The sequence below is a fragment of the Halichoerus grypus genome, chromosome 2 (assembly GCF_964656455.1).
Source record: "Halichoerus grypus chromosome 2, mHalGry1.hap1.1, whole genome shotgun sequence".
Taxonomy (NCBI): Eukaryota; Metazoa; Chordata; class Mammalia; order Carnivora; family Phocidae; genus Halichoerus; species Halichoerus grypus.
In genome coordinates, this window is record NC_135713.1 from 140,950,282 (window position 1) to 140,976,717 (window position 26,436).

General features: G+C 45.9%; 1 long non-coding RNA gene and 1 pseudogene across 2 annotated transcripts in view; one reads left to right on the top strand and one right to left on the bottom strand.

The window, feature by feature from the left end:
• Positions 1 to 7,749: 7,749 nt before the first annotated feature.
• Positions 7,750 to 8,519, bottom strand: LOC118527257 (GTP:AMP phosphotransferase AK3, mitochondrial pseudogene; annotated as a pseudogene).
• A 16,440-nt stretch (positions 8,520 to 24,959) lies between these two features.
• The window catches only part of LOC118541488 (uncharacterized), a 38,122-nt gene continuing 36,645 nt past the window's right edge, over positions 24,960 to 26,436 (top strand). The window contains exon 1 of one of the 2 annotated variants that reach the window (XR_013445864.1): positions 24,960 to 25,403. This is a non-coding gene — a long non-coding RNA (uncharacterized LOC118541488). The remainder of the gene's footprint in view (positions 25,404 to 26,436) is intronic. The other variant, XR_013445865.1, reaches the window with a different exon arrangement.

Consider the following 26,436-nt stretch of genomic DNA (forward strand, 5'->3'; position numbering starts at 1 on the left):
TGACCTCACTCATTGGGTCTGTTCACAAATGCCAGAAGGGCATGGGTACTCAGAGACCAGAGTTTTCTTTTGGAGTCTTGCCCAAGGGAGTGGGTGTGCGGCATGTTTTCAAGCCATCATGCAGTTCTTTGCTCTTTTGTGTGAGTCAGAGTCATGTGCTGTCTAAAATAGGTGGAGAGTGTGGGCAGGGTAGTGCAAACACCATAGCAAGTCATGGAGTTGATTCCTAGGGAGAGGTGGCCCCTCATCCAGAGCCTCAGCAAGGCTCCATATGACCTGCGTAAGGATCAGATGGAGCATGCAAACCCGCTGAGTTGACTGGCTCCACTCTGCCCTGGGGATCCACATATGCACCTTCCTGCTGCATCTTCAGGGAGGTGGGAGCAAGTGGATTTTACCAGATGTCTGAACACGAAGCAGACACATACTTAGGGCTGGGCTTCCCTAATACACTGTACAGAACGTGGGGTTAGCGAGGAAGGCACAGAACGTGGGGTTAGCAAGGAAGGCACACGCTCATTCATGCAGCTCAAGACTGAGGCATGTCTGGGCTGTTTACACTTTTAAATGTAAGTTTGGAAATAAAGTACCCTCCCCCCGCTCCCCGACACACACGCACACACACACTTGTGCGAACATGTTCTCGAGACGTCCCCGTGAACGTTTACCCAATAGCTCGTGCTAATCGTGGCACCAAGAGCTGGGTTCTGAAGCCACCTGTGGCTTATAATGCTTAGCGGGCGGTTCAGCTGTCGATCATGGAAAGAGTGATCGCAGGACTATCTGCAAATGCCCTTGACCTGTCACGGAGGAAGTGACGCGCTAACTCCCCGCCCACCCCCGGCTGTAGTGCATCAGAGCCCGGAAATGGACGTTCTTTCCTGGAAGAAAAGCGCGAGGAGGAAGGAAGTAGTTGTTTAGAAGAACGGCAAAACACCGGCGCAGCAAAAGCTTAATCATCGCTAAGGGTTCCGTGAGGCAAGTACCTGTTGTGTCGGAGAAAACTTTTCCCAATCGCTCTGCAGGGGGTGAGGAGGAAGGTTTTGCTGAACCAACGAGAACATCTGATCACCACCCGGCCTTGCCCGAGGCGGAAGGTTATCCAGCAACCTCTCTTTCTGGAACATTTTCTTGCCCTCCCTCCTGGCTCGCCCACATCCCACCTCACCGCCATCCATGCCAGAGACGGCCGTTACCCCCTCTGCCCTCTTAAATCTCCGTTTTTATCCTATGATTATCAGTCACTGTGTTAAAGTCTTCTGAGATGACTCTAAGCCTTATTGTTAACTGTGACTAGAAGAATGTGTCCCCTTTGGGTGACTATTACCAGAAGAGGAAGGGCCTGTGGGCAATAGGAGAGCTTTTTAAAAATTTATTTATTGGAATTCAGTTAGCCAACATACAGTACATCATTAGTTTCAGATGTAGAGTCAGTAATTCATTAGTTGTGTGTAACACCCAGTGCTCATGACATCACCTGCCCTCCTTAATGCCCATCACCTGGTTCCCCATCCACCCACCCCTCCCCTCCAGCAACCCCCAGTTTGTTTTCTAGAGTTCAGCGTCTCTTACGGTTTGCCTCTCTCTCTATTTTCATCTTGTTTTATTTTTCCTTCCCTTCCCCTATGATCCTCTGTGGTATTTCTTATATTCCACATATGACTGAAACCATATGATAATTATCTTTCTCTGATAGACTTATTTTGCTCAGCATAATACCCTCCAGTTCCATCCACATTGATATAAATGGTAAGATTTCATCCTTTCTGATGGCTGCATAATATTTCATTATATACATGAACCACATCTTTATCCGTTCATCTGTCTATGGACATCTCAGCTCTTTCCACAGTTTGGCTATTGTGGACATTGCTGCTATGAACATGGGGTGTAGGTGCCCCTTCGTTTCACTATATCTGTATCTTTGGGGTGAATACCCAGTAGTGCAATTTCTGGGTTGTAGGGTAGGTCTATTTTTAACTGCTTGAGGAATCTCCATACTGTTTTCCAGAGCGGCTGCACCAGCTTGCATTCCCACCAACAGTGTAAGAGGGTTCCCCTTTCTTCACACCCTCGCCAACATCTGTTTCTTGTCTTGTTAATTTTAGCCATTCTGACTGGTGTGAGGTGGTATCTCATTGTGGTTTTGATTTGTATTTCCCTGATGCCAAGGGATGTGGAACATTTTTTCATGTATCTGTTGGCTGTTTGGATGTCTTCTTTGGAGAAATGTCTGTTCATGTCTTCTGCCCATTTCTTGACTGGATTGTTTTTGGGGTGTGGAGTTTGATAAGTTCTTTACAGATCTTGGATACTAGCCCTTTATCTGATATGTCATTTGCAAATATCTTTTCCCATTCCGTAGGTTGCCTTTTAGTTTTGTTGACTGTTTCCTTTGCTGTGAAGATTTCTATCTTCATGAAGTCCCAATAGTTCGTTTTTGCTTTTGTTTCCCTTGCCTTTGGAGACATGTCTAACAAGAAGTTGCTGCAGCTGATGTCAAAGAGATTGCAGCCTGTGTTCTAATAGGAGGGCTTTTTTACTTCCCTGAACCTGCAAATCATGGTTTAAGGCAAAGAAAATAGCAAACAGCATATCCAATGGGGACCAGGAGCTTAAAGCCATCCACATAGAAGGACAGTGTCCCCAAAAGGGACTTGTATTGTTCTTACGTGTTGCTGCTTTTCTTGTTGTTAGAGTTGTTTTAGTTTAAGTTTTATTTTGTTGTGTTTTTGAGAACTTGACATTTCCCTTCCCCCAGGGCCACAAATGCAGAAGCAGCATTGACCAGTGCTTGACATCTTTCTGAGGCCCAGCAGTCCCTACAGCTTCCTGGTAAGATTTCATCTCCTGACGGTTCCTGGCTACCACATTTCGCAAGGGCATTTTAAGTGACAAGAAAGCTAACAAACTCCTTTACTGCTTAAATTTGTTAACCTTTGAGAGCGCTCTTCTGGAGACTAAGAAAAGGAAGGTTCTGGGACTGTTGAATTTGCTAAAGATTTTCACGGGTTCTCCGGGGATTTCTGAAATGATCACCATTGAAGACATATGGCATGTGATGTTCCCACCTTTGAGGGCCCCATGAAATAGCTATTCCAAATGGTGATGACTCCAGGAAGCAAGTCCTATTCTTGCTAGATGGAAACCCCATTAAGACTTCATTTGCTTCAGAGTAATGTACCTGGACCTCTCTTCATTTACCAAAGTTAATGGTTCTTATCAATGTCCCAGTGCTCAAGGGATATAGTTGGAGTGGTTTTTCATAAGAAGAAATAAGAACATTGAGAAAGGAGAACTAGAACTCATGACCACTAAGCATGGGTCTGTTGTTTTACTCTTATTGCAATTCTATCCATTGTCTTTTCAATCTCTTCTCATTTCTTTCTTGGTTCTAGAGATTTCCTTCTAATCTATTGTACCCTCAAATCCCATGTCCTTCAAATAAGCAATTGCCCATTCTCTTCTGAGTCTTTCTAGTCAACATCTAACCTTAACTTCCTCTTTGTTTCTCCCACTCGGTGGCTTCTGCCCTTACCCATGGAATCATGACTGGGTGGGTGTTTGGTCAATTCTCAAAGCCTTCCACTTTGACCCTCACCACATTTGGTATCCGTGTGGCCGGACGTCCATCCACTTCATTAAACACACATTCTGATTACCTACAGAAAATCCCAGCCTCTTGGGAGTACCCCGCAACAACCAATAATTTTGAATATGTTTTCCAGTCTCTCAATATTACGCAGATTTTGTCAGCTTGCTGAAGGGAGGGTGGTGCCACTGTGTCGTATTCAAAGTCCTCTTCCATGTGTCCTCAATGTTCAAACTCAGCGTTTATTCTGGATACTCAGAGTTTCCCTGCCCTTTGCTGGAGAAGGCACTACTGTAAGCTTGTCTAGATGGTCAGCCACCAAAAGTGTGCAAGGACCTGACAAGACCAGCAGCCTCGACCTCGATCGTGGGCCAAACTGGAGAATAAGAATATCCTACAGTTGCCTATAAACATGTTCCCATTTCAGCTGATCTAAGTGTATGTTAGTTACTAATATAAAACGTAGCTGTTTTCAGAGAAACAAATTGTGTTTTAGGGCTACTTCATCTTTAGAGTCCACTTATTGGCTTTTTTTCCCCCAGGTTTTTAGTTAGAACTGAACCAAACCCGTTTTGAAGATTAGACAACATCAAACCCATGTATCATGATTCCGCTGCAAGTTGGCTTCACAACCCGTGCACTGGAAAATGAGCATCATTAGCTGAGTTGAAATGCCACAGAAGCATCAGAGAACTTGACCAACTAGCCACCCAGAAAAGGTGTTTAAGTAAGCCAGAAAACCCAGTTAACTAGGGTGGCATTTGATCAGCAACACAGATAAAGTAAAAAATGAAAAAATGTTAGCTGTGGTGATGACTCATGATAGAATAATGATAAAATATCCATTGCTTAAATATCCATGTGTGGGGGAGAAAAGTGACAAGGGGCACAGAGCCTTTTGTGATGCAAGTTCCAGCTGGTGAGAGGGCCAGGTGGTTCTGAGTCTCTGCTGAACACTGATGTATAGGCCAGTGCTTTCAGTTAATCAACTTGGTACTTTAGGATAGTGACTTATAAAAGCTAGGGAGCTCTTAAAATACAGCAACCATAGCAGTGACCATGATTCTGCTCCCCACCCCACTACACCTGATAATTCAATCACAATATCGGGGGTATCGGTGTTCTCTTAAAGCTCCCCAGATGATTCTAATGTGCAGCCAGAGTTGAAAGCTGCAGCTCGAGGCTTGGTGACGTATAGATTTTGAGGCTGGACAAGGAAATCTGGTTCCATTTCAGGGTGGTGGACTAAGGACCCTACTGAGTCCTACAGATTCTTCTCTGCGGTAGCACTTCACTTTCAGTGAACCAGAAACCAGGACAGATCCTGAAATGTGGCATGTAGAGTTGACGCAACAACAGAAAACCCAATCTAAAATGCACACAGAAGACTGTCATTGGAAAGGTGCAGGGAGCACCACGCCTGCTCCATCCCCAAAGCTGGCAGGCACCAGAAGCAGAAGGGTATCAAGGACAATCGACATGTTGGTCCTTGGGCCATTGCTGCAGGAGGGGCCGACGATTCATCCTCCACCGATGCCCTTCTGTCTGCTCTTGACCTGAATAGCAGTGACAAAATGTCGGCCTTCAGGTAGGAGTCATGGACAGGGAGCCAAATTAGGTGGGCATGGCCATGTGTCTTGAGGCTGTCCATTGCCAGGGGAATGGCGTAGACCTGAACACCCCAGAGAGATCTCACTCAGTAGCTTATCCTTCTTCTGTCCCTGAGAATAGTCTCAATTCAGACCAGCAATCTCCCCAAGTGGACTACACCCACTGGCAGGGGATACAGACTGATGGAGAATCTCAGCCATATAGAAGATCACAGAGTCAGGATCACCACACATTCGAGGAACACCCAATACTACAAAACACAACAAACTGAACAAAATAGGCAAATTAACACCCAAGCAAGATAAAGAATAGAGCAAGCAGAAGAGGAAGTAAGAATAAGCCAGACAAAGACAAATCCCTTATGATTTCACATAGATACCATATGACTTCACTTATATGTGGAAGCTAAAAAAATACAACAAATGAACAAAGAGAAACAAACAGACTCATAAATACAGGGAACAAACTGGTGACTGCCAGAGGGGAGGGAGGGTGAGGGGATGGGCAAAATGGGGAAAGCAGATGAAGAGGCACAAACTTCCAGTTATAAAATAGGTAAGTCACAGAAATGAAAAGTACAGCATAGTGAATATAGTCAGTAAGACCATAATAACATAGTGACTTACACTTACTGTGGTGAGCACTGCGTTAATATATTGAATTGTCAGATCGCTGTGTTGTATACCTGAAACTATTCTATGTCAACAAGGCTTCAAGTAGAAAAATAAGCATCAGTAAATTTCTCTGCTGTGTGAGGATAAAGCAGTCACAAACAAATCAACTAGAGGTCATGGAGATTAAAATTTGATCCTTAAAATAACCTGAATAAGCAGATGAAGCTATTTTTTTCTGAAGTGTAATTTTATTGTAACGAAGACTAACGTGTGTCTTATAACCTAGTGACTCGTGATAGCTCATAAGTTGAGTAGTTCACTTTTCTAGAAAGCACATAATATCCAAGTAGGTCATTCTAGAAAGCATTTTGAAGGATGAAATGTTTTCTGTAACCCTTTTAAAAAGACTTGGTCCATTTTGAAAAACTGACAATGAATGAAAAATATGATTGAAAGAAAGAAAAGTGGGTTTTTCTCCCAAATATATGAGACATTTGCTGGGTTTTGTATTTTAAGTGCCCGGAGTGAAATGGGCCACATTTTCAAAGGCAGTTAATAACAGCATGTACAAGAACTTGTTTCCTTTGATTTAGCACCAACTGAAATAAGAGTAAATATGTCATTGAAGATATAGTGTTCTCCTCCACCTCTCTCCCCAACTCCTACCAGGCCATGGTAAGTAAGCATGTGTCCTCCCAACCCCACGAAGGAATCTAAAATAAGGATTTAAAAACGGCTGGTCAGATTACACACACTGGCAGGACTTCTCCCCATAAGAGAGGATGTCAGTGAACGCTCCCAGGTATCACCTTCTTCCATCAGGAATAAAGAACTCCGCCTTCAGCAGACTCACTTTCCTGGTCCTTTTTACCTCTCATAGAAAGCTTTTTTATTGCTACACCTGTTTATTAATTATGACTGCGGTATTTGTCAAAGAAATTTCCCACCGTGTATGCCAGATCTATTTCTATCTCCTAATGACAAAGTATGTGTATTTTATGTAGCGTCTCTCGAGTTTTTCTTCTTTGTTTAAAAAAAAAAGACTTTGTTACTCTTCTAGGCATAATGAGCAAAAAGAACTGGCAAGTAGATCCTAAAGCACACATTTCTTAACCCCTGTAACCTCTGAAAATGTTCAGATGTCAATTACATTTTCTCTTAAAGAACATCCATTCAACTTTGGTGCTTATCCAAGAGCTTATATCATAATGTCAATTTCTAACATCAGTTATATTCCTCAGAAGAAAACAAGTCACATCAAAGTAGTATTTTCCTAAATGTTATTTGATACATTTTTATAGCAACTTGAAAATTCCAAGTAAACTGAAAGTGTGTTTAACAACAAAATAAATGTAGCTTAAGCCAGCCACCTGACAGGTTTCTTAGTTTAAAGGCAGCAGTGAATTTGCATGCTGCCCAGAATCTGTAAATCCAGTTATTTTTATCTGGAATTTTATAGATACAGCCTCTCACAAAACCATGCCCCATGTGCTAGAAATGCCTTTTTTGGCTTCTGGCTACACAAAAGCCTCTGATGAGATATTGTCTCCAAATTAGTATAATGTAACTTTTTTTTTTACTTTTCCAGAAAAACATGACACCAATCACTTTTCCCTCCTGAGCAAAAGTCAGGTTATTACCCATTGCTCTTTTCATTTTGCTCTAAAAGAATTTTTTGAAGCTTGGACATCTCTGATGTTTTTGAGTCGCAAACCCGTAGCTGGATAAAACACACTACGCAATTTCCAAAGACAAATCTCAGCATGGAGACTCATTTGGCATTATCCCTAGTATCCAAAATAAAATTCCTAGAAACGAAACTAATACAAGTCTCAAGGAATTCATACACCGTGGAGCCTTAGAACAAGGAACTTCTAAAAGAAAGGAGAAAGAGATTCTGCTCATCTTGCTAATAATTACAAGCATTCGCCCTCATGGAGTCACCGATGCTTTCTGGTCTATTTGTGGAACTTTTGTTTGCAGGAAAGCATGCACAGAGGGCCAGATCTTGTCGGTTTCTGTTCCGGAGAAGGTTTCCAACACCCCCTTTCCCCGGTAATATTCCAGGACGGGTTTGGTTTGGTCTTCGTAAGCCTTCAGCCTCTTGGTAAGTGTCTCCGGTCTGTCATCCTCACGCCGAACCAGAGGCTCGCCAGTCTGATCGTCCAAGCCGACCGCTTTGGGAGGGTTAAATTCGAGGTTGTAGACGCGCCCGCTGCTCGGATGGATCCAGCGAGCGGAGAGGCGTTGCCTGATGACCTCAGCGGGCACGTTCAGGTTCATCACCAGGTGTATCTGATAAACTCTCTCCAGGGCCTCAGCTTGCCGCAGCGTCCTGGGGAAACCGCACAGCAGCCGGCTCTCCTGGGTGAAGTTTTTCAGCTCGTGAAGGGTCAGCCGGGTCATGATGTCATCCGGGATGAGCTTCCCCTGGTCCATGAAAACCTTGGCCAGGACGCCGAACTCTGTGCCCCTCAGCATGTTGTCTCGGAGCAGGTCCCCGCTGGAGAACTTCTGCAGCTGGAAGTGTTTGGTGATGCGCAACGCCAGGGTGCGCTTGCCGGAGCCCGGGGCGCCCAGGAGCACCGCATGCAGGAGCCGCCCCGACGTGCCCATGGCTGCTGGGCCAGGCGGGGGCTGCCGACGGTTGGGCCCCCGCGCTCAGGGCGCTGCGGGCAGCGGGGGCGGTGCAGCGAGGACCCTCCCCCCCCGCCCAGTGCCAGCAGGTGCCAGCAGGTATTGGACAGCGCCAGAGAGCTTCGTGACTTGGAAGACTGAGCCACGATTTCCTCCCACCACGCAGTGGAAAAGGTAAGTAGAAAAGGAAACTGCGATCACATGAGCTGTAGATTCAGAGTTCCACCCTTCACACGTAGAAAATGGAGAGGGTGGAGAGAGACAGTCTTTAAAGAAATAATTCAAGAACACCCGAGAATTTCCCCGAATGAAAGACTGATGCGGAGTCACAGGCATAGACAGGCAGTCCAGAAACGTGGAGAAGCAAACACTGGCAAAGGTGTGAGGAAGTAGGGCTTTCGCACTCCATGGGTGGGGTGTCCTCACAGCTAGTTTGGAAGGCAGCTTGGCAGTGACTATGGGGGTTTTATAAAATTACTTCTCAGGCTCTTCCTTAAGACAAACTCTTGAAGTAAAACAAGAAGGCACATATAGGATGTTCGCATGGGCCGTATTTGGAACAGTGCAAAATTGCTAATTACCTAAACGCTAACTAATAAGAGAATAGCTAAACGAACCTTAGACCCACTGGCCCTTTGTCGCAGCTACATAGAGACAGATCTCTGTGTGCTAACATGACAAGATTTCTAAGACACTGTAAATGCAAAGAGTTGCAGCATCGTGTAATTTATATTCAGCTTATGCTAAAATATGGTACAATTTATATTTAAGTATACCCATGAAGTGAACTGGGAAGCCAGGTTGCAAGCAGTGGAAAGGCAACTTGATTTTTGTGTTTAAAAGATTACTCTGTCTGCAACAATGGAATGAGGGGTTGCTATTAGGAGACTGGTTCAGCAGACCAGCAATTTTCACTTTACTTCCCTCAATCGGAGTGAGAGTGAGCACCTTTTCATTTGTCTATGGGCCATTTCTACTTTATTTCTGTGTAGAATTTTTTTTTAAGATTGGATTTATTTATTTGAGAGTGAGAGCTCGTGAGAGAGAGAGAGAGAGAGAGTGCATGAGCAGGGGGGAGGGGCAGAGGGAGAGGGAGAAGCCGACTCCCTGCTGAGCAGGGAGCCCAATGCGGGACTTTTTTTTTTATTGTTTCTGTTATTTTGGGTCTTTAAGTTAGTCATATAATCTCTCTTATTGTTGCCATATTCAAAAGAGTTACACTGAATACATAAGCAGATTCAGAAGGCATATGGATATTTCACAGAAATGTGGCCCATATCCTCCAGCAAAGGAAAAAAGAAATGATGTTGTAATTGCTTTGTGTAATAAAGCAGCACACTCTTACTGTCTTTTAATTATATACACAAAAAGCGATCCCACCGAGGTCTTTCTATCCTCCTGGATAGATTTAGACTTGTAGTATATTCAACCTTTAATTGAGACACCTAATTTGGTACCCGAATGTGATCCCAGAATATCCCAGATCGTATCTTCGGAGAGAAGGTGGCATTTGCTCAGCCGCAGGTGTGAGGGGGCGAGGATGTGCTTCTCAGCAGCTTAGAGCAGGCTCAGAGGACGTTGGGCTGCAGGTACACGGCGGATTCCTAAAGCACAAGGTCATTTCCGGCTCCCGAGACCACCTCGGTCCTTCTGCCTTTCCCAGGCTGATGGCACGTGAGCCACTTGGGACATTGGTTATAAAACCTCACAGTGTCTGGTTCAGAGATTCTCTGACCAAATACATAAAGGCCAGTGGCCTAGTAATATCACGGAATACCTTTGGCCGCATTTAGCAGACAATGTCTGGTGCCCACCAAATGTGATTGTGGACAGTTATTGAAACTTCCTAGATGTTTTCCACGGTAACAGATGCCAAATGGTGTGGCCGTAAAGGAAAAACAGCAGGAGCTCCTCACACAAGGCTTAGCTTTGCAGTGCTTGTCATGTTGGGGTACAAATTTCCAAGTTAATTTATTGCCCGCTCTCTGGGGAGAGTTAGCAGGACAGGGCATCTCGGAGACGGAGCCAGAAGCCACAAGGCAGATAAGAGGCTTGATAATCATTCACTCATTGGTTTGGCAGACTTTACTGGGGCGTTTATCTCTGTGACTAGTTGTTCTAAGCACAGGGGATGCAGCCCGTGTGAAAGAATGAAGCCTGAGCGTCTGTCCCCGTGACTCAGACCTTCTAGTAGGTATTATGGGCTCACGTTTCCCATTGGGGAATGGGACGTGGTTTTAGGTCTCTGTGAAAGAACATTCGCCTCCCCGCCTCTAGGTTTGATAACTGTGTTTTATTTTTTTTAAATGATTTTATTATGAAAATTTCAAAGACACGGAAAATTAGAGAAGGCTACAGCCCCTGGGCACTCAGCATCTGGTTTCACAATAATCGCTGTTTTGCCAATACTGTTCTACCTTATTTCTTTCCGGAGTATTTTCCAACCTTGTCCTATCTTTTTTTTTCTGGGATATTTTATTTTTTTATTTATTTTTATTTTATATTTTTTTAAGATTTTATTTATTTATTTGACAGAGAGAGACACAGCGAGAGAGGGAACGCAAGCAGGGGGAGTAGGAGAGGGAGAAGCAGGCTCCCTGCAGAACAGGGAGCCCAATGTGGGGCTTGATCCCAGAACCCTGGGATCATGACCTGAGCCGAAGGCAGATGCTTAACGACTGAGCCACCCAGGCGACCCTGGGATATTTTAAATAATAACATTTTCCATTTTAATGGTAGATGTGTATGTTTTAATGTGTATAATGAAAAATATAACTAGCACTCAAACCTAATATCTGGTAGTGTTCTTGCTTAGGACAAAACTAAACCAGAAATTTAAGCTTTAAAAATGGTACTCATGGGGGGGCGCGTGGTGCCTGGCTGGCTCAGTCGGTAGAGCATGCGAATCTTGACCTCGGGGTTGTGAGTTCGAGCCCCAGGCTGGGGGTAGAGTTTGCTTTAAAAAACAGTGAAAACTGGTACAGAGATATGGCAGAGTCCAACAAGGGGGGTACGTAAAGGACAAAAGTTTGGGAACTGTTGGCAGAGGCAACAAGAAATGGAGAGGAAGTCGCAGATTTCCCCCTTGATCTTCCCTCCCTCAGTGAGGTTAGCCTGGTCCGAAGAGATTCCTCCTCCTGTGGGAAAGCTTTAGCACGCCTGGCGCTTAGTCAGCACCTCCAGAAGAGAAGCTAGTACTGTTTTGGGAAGGCATCTTTGATTTCAGAGAACTGATGCTGGCTAATATTTATTAAGCACTTACTGTGTACAGACACTGTCGTTGGGAGATTAAAATATCTCATTTCCTCTTCAGAGCCCCACTATGAGTAGATGGTAGGATCCCCATTTTTGGAGTTAAAAAATCGTCTTGGAGAAATTAAGTAACTCAAGGTTACCAAGCTGTTCAGTGGCTGGACTCGGGCTTGAATTGAAAGCCTATGTGCCTCCAAAGGCCGGGTTTGGTTTCCTACCGGCTCCCGAGACGAGCAGAGGCAGCTGGGGAAGGACCGAGTTTGGAGGCCTGGTGTCAACCTGACTCTTCCATTTGCTCACGTGGTGACCTTGAACATCTCACTGAGCTTTTTCCGAGCCTCTGTTTCTTATGCATAAAATGGGGACAATAGTGCTAATGACCCGACCTGCAAGCACAGGATGAAATCCTGGGGTATGGATACCTGATGCCGGAGGCACTAACTCTATGTACTGTGTTCACCAGCACCAGCAGGACATGTGGTTCCGAGCAGTCCCCTTCCCTCTTTGGGTCTTGGTGTCCTCAGCTGTCAAGATGATGGGGTTGACCCTTAAAGTCCCGCTAGGGAGAACGTTCCAGAATTGGATTCCGATTGGGCCACAGTAAATACTCCTGACTCTGAAGTTAATGGAAGGAACTAGATCAGCTTCCATCCAGTGTGATTTTGTTGGTAATTACTTATAATTATTGTAGTCTGCATTCCTTGGAAAGCTGAACCTGACAACAGCAGGGTGCTGCCGCCTTGTTAGGAGCACAACTTCCCCAGGAGTGGAAGCAAGAGAACAGGAATGAGACAGAGAAGGAGGAGGGGCATCTGAGCAGACCTGGCTGGGCTGGTTGCCCCTAAGTACCGTCTGATGGCTTTATTTTACAGCACTGCCCCCAAAAAGCTGCATCTCAGGACAGTCTGGAGTAAAAAAGAAAAGAGAATGAATTTATCTGCCAGTCCCCATCTTCCATTACACAATATTTGAACCATGAGGTGTTAATTCCTTTGCAATTATAGGTTGTGCAGTTCTGGGCTCTGAAGCAAGATCCCTTATTGTCCCACATCTTGGTGTTCCCAGGGAAGCCAAGACGGGAGATGAGAGGTGTGTGCATGGGTGTGAGGCTGGGCTCCGGGAGGGGGCACCTGGAAGAAGTTACTGGAGCTGGTCGCTATGGTGGCAGTTGAAACGAGAGACAGGTGAGGCTGGGGTCCGAAGTGGTCTCCGTGTGCGATACAGTAACTCTGCCCAGCCAGCTGCCAGACAGAATCGGAGGGGGCTTCCTTGTAAAATAAGGACAGTGACGAAAGAGGAAATAATTCATAAAAACATCCGAAAAAGGAACTCAGTATTTTATCCTGAAAGGGAGAATAATAATAGTACATACCTATAGGTAATTAAGAAGTTCTAGGAATTCAAGGAGTAAATATTTGTAAAGCATTTAAAATATAGGTGCATACAAAAGCCACGATGTAGATGTCTGTCTAAAAAAATGAAACACTAGCCCTGTGAGCTTAGGTGATGTCTGCAACCGTGCATTTATTTTACTTGTGAGCTTTCTAGCTGTGAAGGAAGAAAAGAAAATATGGCAGGCTTCATAATTTACATAATCCGATCGAAATGAGCCTGCTAGTTCTGCAAGAGAGCCAAGAATTTACATGGCATGAAAACCTAGAGGGAATCGATCCCAAGGGACATTAAAAAGCAAAATAAATAAGGGGCGCCTGGGTGGCTCAGTCGGTGGAACATCTGACTCTTGATTTCTGCTCAGGTCGTGATCTCTGGGTTGTGAGATCGAGTCCCGTGTCAGGCTGGGTGTAGAGTCTGCTTGAGAGTCTCTCCCTCTCCCCCTGCTTGCACAATCAATCAATCAATCAATCAATAAAATCCTTTAAAAAGAAAAGCAAAATAAATAATGTTTTCAAAATGTGTAAGTAAGATGTGCAGAAGAGTTTCTCATGTGGCTAAATTCTTTGGCTGATGCTTTACCAGATAGATTCAGATGACCTCTGAGGGCGAAGAGAGAGACATTGGAACTGGAGGCCTTCTTTGGGTTATCATGAATCATTGACTCTGCAGAGGCAGTTTTGCCCCCCAGGGGATATTTGTCAATGTCTGGTGATATTTTTAGTTGCCGGAACTGCAGGCCAGGGTGGGTCTGGTCAGTGGCATCCAGTGGCGGGAGACCAGGGGTGCTACAAATACTGCATGGGATGTACCTATACTAAAAAAATATGTATATATGACTTGCCATTTATCCGAAATTCACATTTAACGGAGACCTTTGTATTCTGATTTTCTAACTCTAGCCACCCCAGCAGCTTCCCTATTTCTGCAGTGCACAGGACAGCCCTTCACAGGGTAGGCTTATCAGGCCCCAGGTTTGAATCGTAATGAAGCTGCACAACCCTGCCCTCAATGAAGAAGAGATCTTTGCCTGCTTTCCTGGGGGAAGGGGGACCCAGGATGGGTGTAAAGATCTCTTCTCCTCAGTCAGACTTTTGCTTCAGATGAGTTAGCTGACAATTTCAGGTCAAAACCTCTGGTCTTGTTTATTGGTGTCGGTGGTGCTGGTCTCCAGCCAACAGCTGACCAAGTGAACGTTGTATAGGAAACTTCTTGAAGACTCTCATTGCTCTTTAAATATCTCCTGTGTCCCCAAATCTTTATTCTAGAAAGAGCTTTCTCTCTTGCTTATAGGGTGAGAACAACCCATTACGTCATTTTTATGGCCCTTTTTGAGGGAAGTCAAGGGAAAGAGACTTCAGGAAAGTGCCCTCAATGCTGTCTTCGTGGGAGATTAAGTCCAGGTTGGGGGGCTGGCTATGCGAAAAGCTGGGGCAGAGAGCAGGGTGAAGTCCATTTTCCAGAGGAGGGGCCCATCTCTCTCTCTCTCTCTTTTTTTTTTTTTTTAAAGATTTTATTTATTTATTTGAGAGAGAGAATGAGATAGAGCATGAGAGGGTCAGAGGGAGAAGCAGACTCCCTGCCGAGCAGGGAGCCCGATGTGGGACTCGATCCCAGGACTCCAGGATCATGACCTGAGCCGAAGGCAGTCGCTTAACCAACTGAGCCACCCAGGCGCCCTCTCTCTCTCTTTTTTAAGATTTTATTTATTTGAGAGGAGAGAATGCACACGAGCTAGGGGAGGGGCAAAGAAGCAGACTCCCCAATGAGCAGGGAGACCAAGGTGGGGCTCGATCCCAGGACCCTTGGGCCTTTTCTGAGCCACTTCTTAGCTGTGGTGGATGGTGTCTGCAATCCCAGCTCCCTCCCACGGTGAAGAGAACCAAAGGCAGACCCATTCTTGGCTGGGCATCAGGTAATAGCAGATGTTCTCACCAGTGACCCTGATTCACCAAGAAAGTATTCCATTACACCTACTGTCCTCTGTTCAAAGGGCAGGAGATTTTATCATCCGCTTTTGAACCCTTGCCATCAAAAAAGAACTGAAAAAGTAAGCTGGTGTGTGTGTGTGTGTGTGTGTGACGGAAGGTTTAGTTTCAGTTTTCTGAAAAACTGAGGTCCACAGCTCCCTTCCTTCTTCATCTGCACCGGGAAGCGAGGGACCCCTGTATTTTCATCATGTGTCGTGATTCCCTAAGGCGCAGTGACCCCTTGCCGGTTTCCATTTGAATTGGAGGGTTCTTGACGGCATACAGTCCTTTTTTTAAAAAAAATAAACTTTTCTGGGGTGCCTGGGTGGCTCTGTTGGTTAAGCATCTGCCTTCAGCTCAGGTCATGATCTTGGGGTCCTGGGATTGAGCCCCACATCTGGCTCCCTGCTCAGTGGGGAGCCTGCTTCTCCCTCTCCCCCTCCGCTTGCTCATGCTCTCTCTCTCAAATGAATAAATAAAATCTTAAAAATAAACTTTTCTGATGGAATAATGTCAGAGGTACAGAAAAGTTGCATTGACAGGACAGAGAGTTTTCATATGTCCCCTTCGTCCAGTTTTCCCTCTGGTTAATGTCTTCCGTAACAACCAAGGTACATCTGTCCCAACTGAGAAACTAACATGCATATGTTGCTATTAACTAAACTCCAGACTAAATTTGGATTTCACCCCCTTTTATATTCATGTCCTCTCTCTGTTCCAGATTCCAGTCCACGCGACCACATTGCATCCAGTGGCCACGTCTCCCTCGTGTCCTCCTGGTCTGTGACAGTCTCTCACTGTTTCCTTCTTTTTAATGATGGACAGTCTGGAGGGGTACTGGCCAGGTGTCCTGTAGGATGGGGCTGCCTCTTGTTTTCTCATGATTAACGGGGGTTATGGGTTTGGCGGAAGGATGCCACAGAAGCGACGTGTCCTTCTGGTCACATCATGTCAGGGGTATGTGTTACCCCACGACATCTCTGGTGAGGTTAAGCTTTATCATCTGCTGAAGGTGGTACCCACCAGGTTTCTTCACTGAATGGTTATCGCTTATTTCTTTCCCCACTCTGTCAAGTCTCTGGAAGTGGGTCACAAAGTCCCACCCACTCTTGGGAAGGATGGGGTTTAGCGCCACCTCCTGGAGGGGTGGGCGGTGGCTACTTAATTTGGAAATCTTATGAGGGGAAAATTTTAAATAAATACATCTGCCAAGCTCCCGGATTTAACAAATGTTAACATTTTGCCAAAGATGCATCAGCTCTTTATTTTTATTTATTTATTTTAGAGATTTATTTATTTGAGAGAGAGAGGGAGAGTGCGAGCAGGGGGAAGGGCAAAGGGAGACAGGGAGAGAGAATCTCAAGCTGACTCCCAGCTGAGCACAGAGCCCAACACGGGGCTCGATCTCACGACCCTGAGGTCATGACCTGAGCCGAAACCAAGAGTCGGACGCTCAACTGAGTGAGCCACCCAGGCGCTCCAGCTCTTTGTTTTAAATAAACTTTAACAAATTATTACAGATATGGTTGAGGTATCCTTCCTATTTCTCCATTATCCCATTCTCCTCTCTCCTTCCCTGCAGGTCAACAACTAGCTATCTCCATATTATCTCTGTAAGAGGACTTTCATTATTTTTGTTGCATTATGCAACTTGCTTTCTTCACGCAACTTTATGCTTCTACCCAGGTTGAAGAATGTATATGGGAAGGCATCTTAATCTTCCCCGTAAAATGCCTCCAAATCACTTTATGAGTTGGGTTTTTTGTAGAAAGTTGTCCTATAGGCTATCTTATTTATTTAATTTATTTAATTATTCATTTAATTACATTTATTTAATTTATTTACTTAAATTTGGGGGGCACCTGGGTGGCTCAGCTAGTTAAGCGTCTGCCTTCAGCTCAGGTCATGATCCCAGGGTCCTGGGATCGAGCCCCACATCAGGCTCCAGGGAGCCTGCTTCTCTCTCCCTCTGCCTGCCACTCTCCCTGCTTGTGCTCTGTCAAATAAATAAATAAAATACTTTTTAAAATAATGTGGTTTTTTTTAGAGAGGGAGGTGGTAGGGAGGGGCAGAGGGGAAGGGAGAGAAAGAATCTGAAGCAGGCTCTGCACCCAGTGCAGAACCCCATGTGGGGCTTGATCGCATGACCCTGAGATCATGACCTGAGCCGAAATCAAGAGTCGGACGCTTAACTGACTGAACTGCCCAGGTGCCCCGTTTCCTATAGGCTATTAATCGTACCTTTGGTGTGTGAATTGGGAAGTGCATGATATCTCCTGGACTTTGTTCTTAGAAGCGGGACTGGGGAGGCTTCTAGAAAGAGAAGAGGGAAAAGAGGAACTGCTTATCCTTTTTGATGCTGCCCCTTCCACTATTCTTTCTGTCCTGGCTACCCACCTCCCCTGGTGTAGGTGAGCCCTCAGAACAAGTCCCAGATAATCAGCAAGGCATGACGGGAGGCCACCATGTCAGCCCTCAAGAGACAATGCAAGGCACCATCAGAACTGAAGAGAACAGGCGTTCAATGCCTGAGCTCCCAACTTGAACGTCTGAAAACTCAGACTCAGTGTGTGTCAAGCCAATCATCGTCTTCCCCTGCAAGCTGTTCTTCCAGCAATGTTGCTAACTTTAATATCTCTCCAGTGGACAAAGTCTGCTTCCTGGGAGTTGTTCTTGACTTTCTCTCTCCTGTCACTAAATCCTGCCACTAAATCAAGTGCTACTATTCCTTTAAAAAAAAAAAGATTTTATTTATTTGAGAGGGAGAAAGAGAGAGAGAGCACAAGCAGGGGGAGCAACAGAGAGAGGGAGAAGCAGGCTCCCTGCCGAGCAGGGAGCCCGATGCGGGGCTCGATCCCAGGACCCTGGGATCATGACCTGAGCCGAAGGCAGACGCTCCACCAACTGACCCCAGGCGCCCCTCAAGTGCTACTGTTCCTAATTGCAAAATGTCTTAATCTTTCCATTTCTCTCCAGCCCCAGGCTGTCACCCTCATGCACTTGTATGAACTCATACCGTTTCTGTGGCCCACCTCCAGTCTTGCCTCCCTGCCTCTGGCCTTGCCTCTCCACCCTGTCTGGCAGCCTGGAGGCTGGAGAAATCAAACTCGTAGTCCCCCAGGGAAACCTTCCCCGCTGGGCCTTAGGACATATCTGATCTTCTGATACGGTTTGCGAAGGCTGCAAAATCTCTCTCGCTTATTGTCTCTAGTCTGACTTCCGATCCTCTTTGCCCCAGACTTCGCCCGCCAACATAACCGGCTTTGTCCTCTTTGCCAAATATGCGGGGCTCCCCTCCCGTCTGGGGAGTTCACACTCGCCCTTCTCTCTGCTTGGAAACCTGCCCCCCCGCCGTGCAACTTCTGTCAGCCTTCAGCCTAAATATGCCTTTTCTGCAGGAAGCAGTCTGACCAAGTCTCTCTTCTGACCAAAGCCTCCCGTGAGCCCTCATGTTGACTAGGCCCCGACCTTGGGCCCTGTCCTTGGCCTGCTGAGGTGCAGTTTTAGCAAGACTCTTGCTCAGTCTGTTTAGTGAGACCTCCCCGCCCCCCACTTGGTATCTGATCACCCTCCTTGTCCCCCGCCCCCCCGCCCCTTGACACCCAACTCCCTGGCCTGCCTCCAGCAAAATTCCTATTTGGCCAGTTCAGCAAGAATCCCCAACCCTGGATGTCTCCTCTTAGTGACTTTCTATCCGCTGACCGCCTCGCTCCGCTTACCGGCACCTGATCCCCAGCTGTCGCTGCTGTATTCAGAATTGAGCTCAGTCCATCTTGAGATCTCTTTCCCCAACTCCAGTCGTTACTGAGTAACATCTGCCTTGACCACCTTGACCCAGTGTAGGCTTGGTTTCTCTTTAACAATGCCCCAACCCCCCTCCCCCCAGACGAGTCACTTCGGTTTCCCCCATTGTGATTCTCATGCTTTCCTGTAACGCCTTCTATACCTGTGCTGTTTTCCTACTGAACTGCAGGTCTCCTGAGAGCAAGGATTAGGTCTTGGTCCCCTGTGCCTCCCCAGCAAAGCCCGAGTCAATATTTGTGGCATCGTGGAACGAATTCTCTGGGTTGCTCACTTGCCTATAGACACGTCCCACTGTGACAGGCAGTTTTCGGTGGTGGGACACCCTCAGAAGGTGGTGTGGCAGGCCTGCGCCGTGGACGCAATGAATGTGTCTGCACTTTTAGACTGTTGAGCAATGCTCAGCCAGAAACCCTTCCTGGGTCTGGTCCACCCTCGAGCCGAAACACTGAGCTGATTTTCTCCAGCAATGCCCCTGTCTCATTCATTCACTTACTCAGGCTGGCTCTCTTCCTTTATGGGTGCCTAAAATTCACCATCTCACCTTCTATCCACCTGTCCACCTGATCCACTTGTCTTTCTCCCCACTTTCTGGCTAGCATGAAAAGTAGACGAGGCCTCAGTTAATGAAATGCGGGACTCGGGCACAAAAAGGTGATTGCTAAGTAGTTTGTTTAAGGTAACCATTACTCATCTTCCCTCTGTCTCTGCTCATTCATTTCACTGATGCATGGAAGTAATCGACTGGTTTTGCTACCTTTTGGCATATTGGTAAAGACTGTCGGGTACATCTTAGGTTTGAATGGGGGGTTTCTGAATCTTGAAACAGAGAAGTGGCCAATAATTTTCGAACCAAAATATCTTGATTTTTTTTTAATGCATTTCGATGAAGTTTGGAATGTGGGCAGGGGCAAACAAGAAAGTGATTATGTCAAAATTACCTTTTTTTTTTTTTTTTAAAGATTTTATTTATTTATTTGACAGCAAGAGAGGGAACACAAGCATGGGGGAGTGGGAGAGGGAGAAGCAGGCTCCCCACCGAGCAGGGAGCCCGAGGCGGAGCTTGATCCCAGGACTCTGGGATTATGACCTGAGCCGAAGGCAGATGCTTAACCGACTAAGCCACCCAGGCGCCCCAAATTAAGTTTTGTTAAACAAATAGAAGCAGAAGAGTGTCACCAATATTGATATTAAGAGACCAGAGACCTGTTAAGTCCTTCCCAGACCACCAGGATTACACTCCAGCCTCTCTGAGTAACGAGGCTGTCATCGTTTTAAAGGTTTACAAAAAGGAGGATTCCATAACCTCTCTGGCAAGGCCTTTTGGCTGTTAGGAATGCTGACTCTGGGAAACTTGAGTCTATTTAGATTTTTTTTTTTTTACTTAAATTTTTCATGCTGCAGGTAAAATGGAATTCCTTTCATCTTTTTGCTGTAGAAGGAAACCAGAGGCTTACAGAGGTTAAATTGTCCATAATCACACCGAGTAAGTGGTAGGCTTGAGATTTGAACCTTGGCCTGTCCGATTCTCTTTTGTTCTTTGACCCATGGGTTTCGCCTAGTCAGCGAAATTGTTCAGTCCATGAGATAATTCAGTTCCTTAGCAAGCTTGGGTTAGAGGTCATGCCCACCATTGGCCACAAACCCATGTGTCACTAGCTCTGTGTCCTGGGCACCATGTCATTGTGAGGCAGGCTCCAGACAAGCTGCTTTGGGAACCACTGGCCAAGGGAAGCAAGACTGCGGTGGGTCAGGGTCCAGCATAGTTCGTGCGCAAGCCAGAAAGTTCCTGAGCGTGGGTTTCCACCTCACATCAGCCCAGAAAACTCTGACACTGGAAAAGTAGTAAACGCGGACCCGAGCTTAAGACTAGGAACCCCGTCTCAGACTCCTTGTCTGTACGGTGAGGGTCGTAATCGTTGTATGAAGGATCCAGGCCACATTATATGCCAAGGGTTGAAACAGAGCCTTGTGGACCATGAGCTCTCGATAAAGCTTCCATATGAATAATATATATAAGTTGTTACTATTATCTGTGTTATTGCCATGCCTATAACTTGAGAACAAAGTGATGAAACAGACCCACAGCCAATTAAGTGGTGACAAGGCCCTGGGTATCGAGGTGCCTGACCAGCTGGTGACTCAAAACCAATAGGAGAAGCTGGTGGCTCCAGCCGCTGTGGCTAAAACACACACATCTGGGGCGCCAGGCAGGGGGCCCTCCATCGGTTGAGCGTCTACCTTCAGCTCAGGTCAGGATCCCAGGGTCCTGGGATCGAGTCCCATGTCGGGCTCCCTGCTCAGCGGGGAGTCTGCTTCTCCCTCTGCCTCTGCCTCTCCCCCACTGCTGATTTTCTCCCCACCCCACAATAAATAAAATCTTTAAAAATAAAAAATAAAATAATATACACACACCCATACAGATGCTGAGACACCCCAAGAACTTGCGTCTTCAATTCAGCTTTTCCCAGAACTACATCCCCTGTCTGAGAAAGTGTTCGTATTTACTAACTAAATATTGCATTTAACTTGTGTCCCCAAAGCCTTACTTTCCAGGCCTGTTTATACCAGGTGGTTCTTGGGTTTCTCTCTTTCGTTACGGCTAATTGATTTATTCACATCCAGAGATTATTTGTGTTAGTCTGTATCTACTCTTCAGATTTTTTAACTTTCTTCTTACTGAATTCTTCTTACTTTTTCTCTCTTCATTTGTAGCATTTTATTCGTTTCATATTCTATGTGACCTTTTCCCTAATGTTGCATTAACATTTCCTACTTACAGCTCATCTGTTTGGTTGTTTTATGTATATATATATTTCTTAAACTTAAAAACCTTTGAGTACATAAATGCTCAAACTGCACAAGAAAGTATCCTTACTGTAAACACAGAGAAATGCATGTAATTCTTACAAATACTTAACATATTTATTAGCTTCAAAATATTGAACACCTGTTTAAAAGTTATAATGGTAGAAACTCAAGGTTTTATTTTAAAAATCTGCAACCAGGGGTGCCGGGGTGGCTCAGTCAGTTAAGTGTCCGACTCTTGGTTTTGGCTCAGGTCATGACCTCAGGGTCATGAGATCGAGCCCCTCGTTGGGCTCCACACTCAGCATGGAGTCTGCTTGAGGTTCTCTTGCCCTCTGCCCCTCCCCCCATGCTCTCACTCTCAACACACGCTGTCTCCCTCGAATAAATAAATAAATCTTTAAAAATGTGTGTATATATGTGTATATATATATATATACACACACACAAATAAAAAAAATTCTCCCACCAGCAAAGCTGAGAAATGCATAACATGATAATGTGTCCCCTGACGTTGTCAACAGTTCGTTAATTAACAGGTACAGTTCTTATGTGATCCCTGGGTGCTTGTACATTCATTAGCTGGAGGGGTCCCAGGAAGAACTCTTTTCAGATGAGTCAGGAGAACACCTGTCTGCACTCCCTACTGTTGCATTAGCCCACGGGTAGAGCCCAAGGGGTTCATCGTCCTCCTTAGACGCCTACATCCCCATATGCCTTGAGCTACCCTTTTGAGACTTTCTCCTTTAAAGACCACACTTGATGTTCATCTTGATCAGATTTTATCTCTGCGTAAGGGAAGGGAGAGGGAATGTGTCCCAGGAGTAGACTAGTGTGCCCACGCCTTTACCCTCTGCCACCGCCACCCTCCACCGTGATGACCCTACACTTGCAAATGAACATACTTGCTTGAGCTGGGTCGGATAGGAAATACCTCCAAGGAGTTTGTTAAGAAGAAGAATGGCATGTTTCAGAAGTTCCTCGCCATCTAGATGCTGGTGGATGGCAGGGGCTGCCACTCTCGTTCGTGTCTTGTCTTTCTCTGAGTGCAAATCCTGTCCTGTCAGATGGCATTGTAACCTTGCCGAGGGACTCATGCAAATATAAGGAAGTTATTGAGAGGTCGAGGCTCTAGTTTAAGAAGATTTAATGGGACCTGCTAACAGGACCTTCTGAGTACCTTGCTAAAGCATGCACGCTAATTATATATTCTGCCGAGGGCCAGATGCCCACGTGGAAGGTTCTTTGTGGCCACACGGTGAGTCAGTAGGTGAATACCACCCCAGAGGCTTGTAAACACTCTGCCTATTGCAGCTTCTTCCAGCTGCAGGGTAGCAGGAAGTAACCCAATTAAGGCAGGTGCATCCTAAGCATCGAGGGTGGAGAAATGAGAAGTATCGGGAAGTCAAAGGGGTTTTTAAGAGGTTCAAAAGCCTGTGTGAACCGATGTTGAATTTGCAGGAAATTTCGCGTTGGAGATTGAAGTGAAGGCGTCTGACTTCTGAAGTCGAACTATGACTCAGCAAGCCACCACCCCAGGCGCTAGATTATCAGAGGAATGCACACCTGGCTCGGAGTCAAAGTGGCCGGTGGAAACAGTTGCTCTGGGCAAATCGATCTGGAGGAGCACAACAGCAGAAAAGGAACCAGGTTTATGTCAGGACCTGGGGCAGGGACCGGGGAGACTTTTTTTTTTTTCCCCTAGGAAATGGCCACCAGGCCAACCACCTTTTTGCACCAAATACTGGAACAAGTATTAGGGTTAAGCTCTGAAATAATTTTATTTTAAAAAGCCAAAGACTGTTTATTCTGTTCCTGGACAAATAGAGGTTTTCTTTTTTCATTTGTTGTATTCCGTGGCAGGCAAGGGGAGAGTGCGGGGTTCCTAAAGGTTCTCTAATTTCCTGTTGTAGTTCTCCACTCTGTGGCCATAGGACAGAGAAGGGAACAGCAGGTCACATGGGGACTTTCAAAGGTCACGGTTCTCACACTCCCAACTTAACCACAGATTTTTTTCTATATACTTGCCTGGAAGTTCATTTCTTGGACTAAGCCGTTTTGTCTTGAGCCGTTTTTCAAATTGCAATTTTAACTCTACCTATAGAGAGTATTTTCTGTATTCCTTGCCCTCTACTTAATATCCTTGACTCGGATCTTAATAGGTTTTTGTAAATGGACCAATTTGCCCCCAAATGCAGTCTTCAGAATCAGTCTTGGAAATAACCACTCTTATTTCAGCAGACAGTGTTTGCTGCATAATCGACTACCCCAAAACTTGTGGGTTCCAACAGAAGCTATTTCTGTAGCTGACAATTTTGTGGCTGAGCTTTTCTGGGAAGTTCTGGTCTTGGCTGGGCTCAGCCGTGAGTCGGCTAGGTTGGCTGGGAGCTGTGGGGTGGTCTCAGCTTGTTATATAGCCTCCTCACCTCCCTGGGGGCTTACCCAGGCTTTTCCACGTAGTTGGCTGCATAAGGTTCCGAGAGAGAGAGAGCAGAAGTGTTCAAGGCCTACCTTGGAACTGGCATGACATCATTTCCATCACGTTCCATTTGCCAAGGCAAGACACAAGGCCATCCCTGATTCAAGGTTTAGCTTATGTCTTGATTGGAAGTGTTACAAAGGGTCACATTGCTAAAGGCAACAGACGCAGGAAGAATTGGAGCCATTTTTTTTTGCAATCCGTTATGCCTACCAAATAAAGGGGAAGTGTATCCAAATAATTTGATTGCAGGGGAATTTTCCATGGAAGAGAAATGGGCTGATGAATAAACTGTATAGATTTATACCTTATTTGAAGTAGTTGGAAGCAGTCATTCTTGTTAATACTGACACCGTGAAAACAGGAAACACGGGGGCAAATTCTCAGCTAACTTTAGTCTGGCTTCCTAGATTTTATACCCAATGAGTGTAAGACCCTTCCCCTTAATGCTACAATCATTTCTGTTTTACAGATGTTTGTGTGGATGCTTGTTGCAGGCTGAGGTTTCTGGGAGGTCGCCTCTGAGATGGAATGTTGGGTAAAGGGTTTGTGTCAAGGCACATGCCTGGGATCAACACCTGTGGCGGAGAGAGGGCGGAGCAGAGAGCAGTTGAGGGGACATGCAGGTCCATGGCCTCAGACAGCCCGTGGAGAGCTCTCTCCTTGTCAGGAGCCTGTCAGAGGGCTGTCCCAGAGTGGGCCAACATGGCTGGGCCCTTGTGAACAACCCATCTGTGGGAGTCTTTTGGGAAGGACATGACCTTGGGCACAGTTGAGACAATCCCCGATGGTGCCAACACGTGAAGGCTGTCTGCTGACTACAGTCCTGGGGCTGAAGGCCCTTCCTTCTGGATCCAACAGAATGTTCAGGGAATTACAGGGAGATTCTAGCTACTGACATACAGCTGACCTCGTCTGCAGGAGAAGCTGCACGGACATGTTATGCAAGACATTTGTTGACTCTGTTTTCCTCAGAAGATTTCAAATAGCTTCATGAAGGGTATCTGACTCAAAGCACTGCTACCTTCCTTTTGCTGCTGGAGCTGAGCAGTAAGTGGTGGGCTAACTGAGGAATTCACTTAGCCATCCGTGCAAATCTGCTTCATGCATATTTTATGCCTCCTCCTCTTCCTCCTTCTCTTCCTCCCAAAGGAGCGCCGATTCCTGCCACCCTAGCCTTCAGCCAGCAATTCCTGGCATGGCAGATGGGGAGGTGGGCTTTCTCTCTCTTCTGTCCGCATCACAAGGTATCCTCAGTGCCAGCAGGGAGTGAATTTGGGCTCAGGGGAGGGTCAGGGCTCAGCACTCCAACCCAACTCTAAGGTAGTCATAGATATTAAAAAAAATCTAACTTTATCAAATAGATCTACTGGAACAAATTGTGTTGCCATCCTATTTTTCTTTGCTTGGTGAAGGAATGAAACAATCTTCCCTGGTGGATTTAGAATAGGATTTCAGGGGCGCCTGGGTGGCTCAGTTGGTTAAGCGACTGCCTTCGGCTCAGGTCATGATCCTGGAGTCCCTGGATCGAGTCCCGCATCGGGCTCCCTGCTCGGCGGGGAGCCTGCTTCTCCCTCTGACCCTCCCCCCTCTCATGTGCTCTCTCTCTCTCTCTCTCTCATTCTCTCTGTCTCAAATAAATAAATAAAAAAATCTTTAAAAAAAAAAAAAAATAGAATAGGATTTCATTTCCAAGAGTTTGATTTACATACAACTCTTTGATCATCTGCATTTACAGCAGGTTAGGGAAGCCATGGTTGGATTTTCCATCTCAATATGGAATTGCCCTTTTAAGGGCCTTAAGTGGTCTTTGCAAGAGTTCGGCCAGCCCCCAGGGGAGGTGGTATTGCTTAGCGTTGAAGAGCCCAGTTTCCAGAGTCAGACCGTTCTGACTCTGGTGCTTGTAGGTGTGTGTTCTTAGAGAAGTCATATCCTTCTGAGGCTCTTAAAGCCTCAGCTTTCTCATCTGTGCAATGGAGATTACAATAGCTGCTCCTTCCAGGAACTACTTATAAGGAGACTTGGCGAGGTGATGCCCATGAAAAGCCTGGCATAGGCCCTGGCACCAAAAGTATGAGCTTTTCTTCTTTAGGATGATGGTGGTGGTGGTGATGGTGGTGGTGATGGTGGTGGTGGTGATGATGATGGTGATGATGGTAATGATGGGGATGATGATAGTGACAATGATGATGGTGATGCTGATGGTGACCATGGTGATCATGATGGTGATGACGGTAATGATGGTGACAATGATGATGGTGACCATGGTGATGATAATGG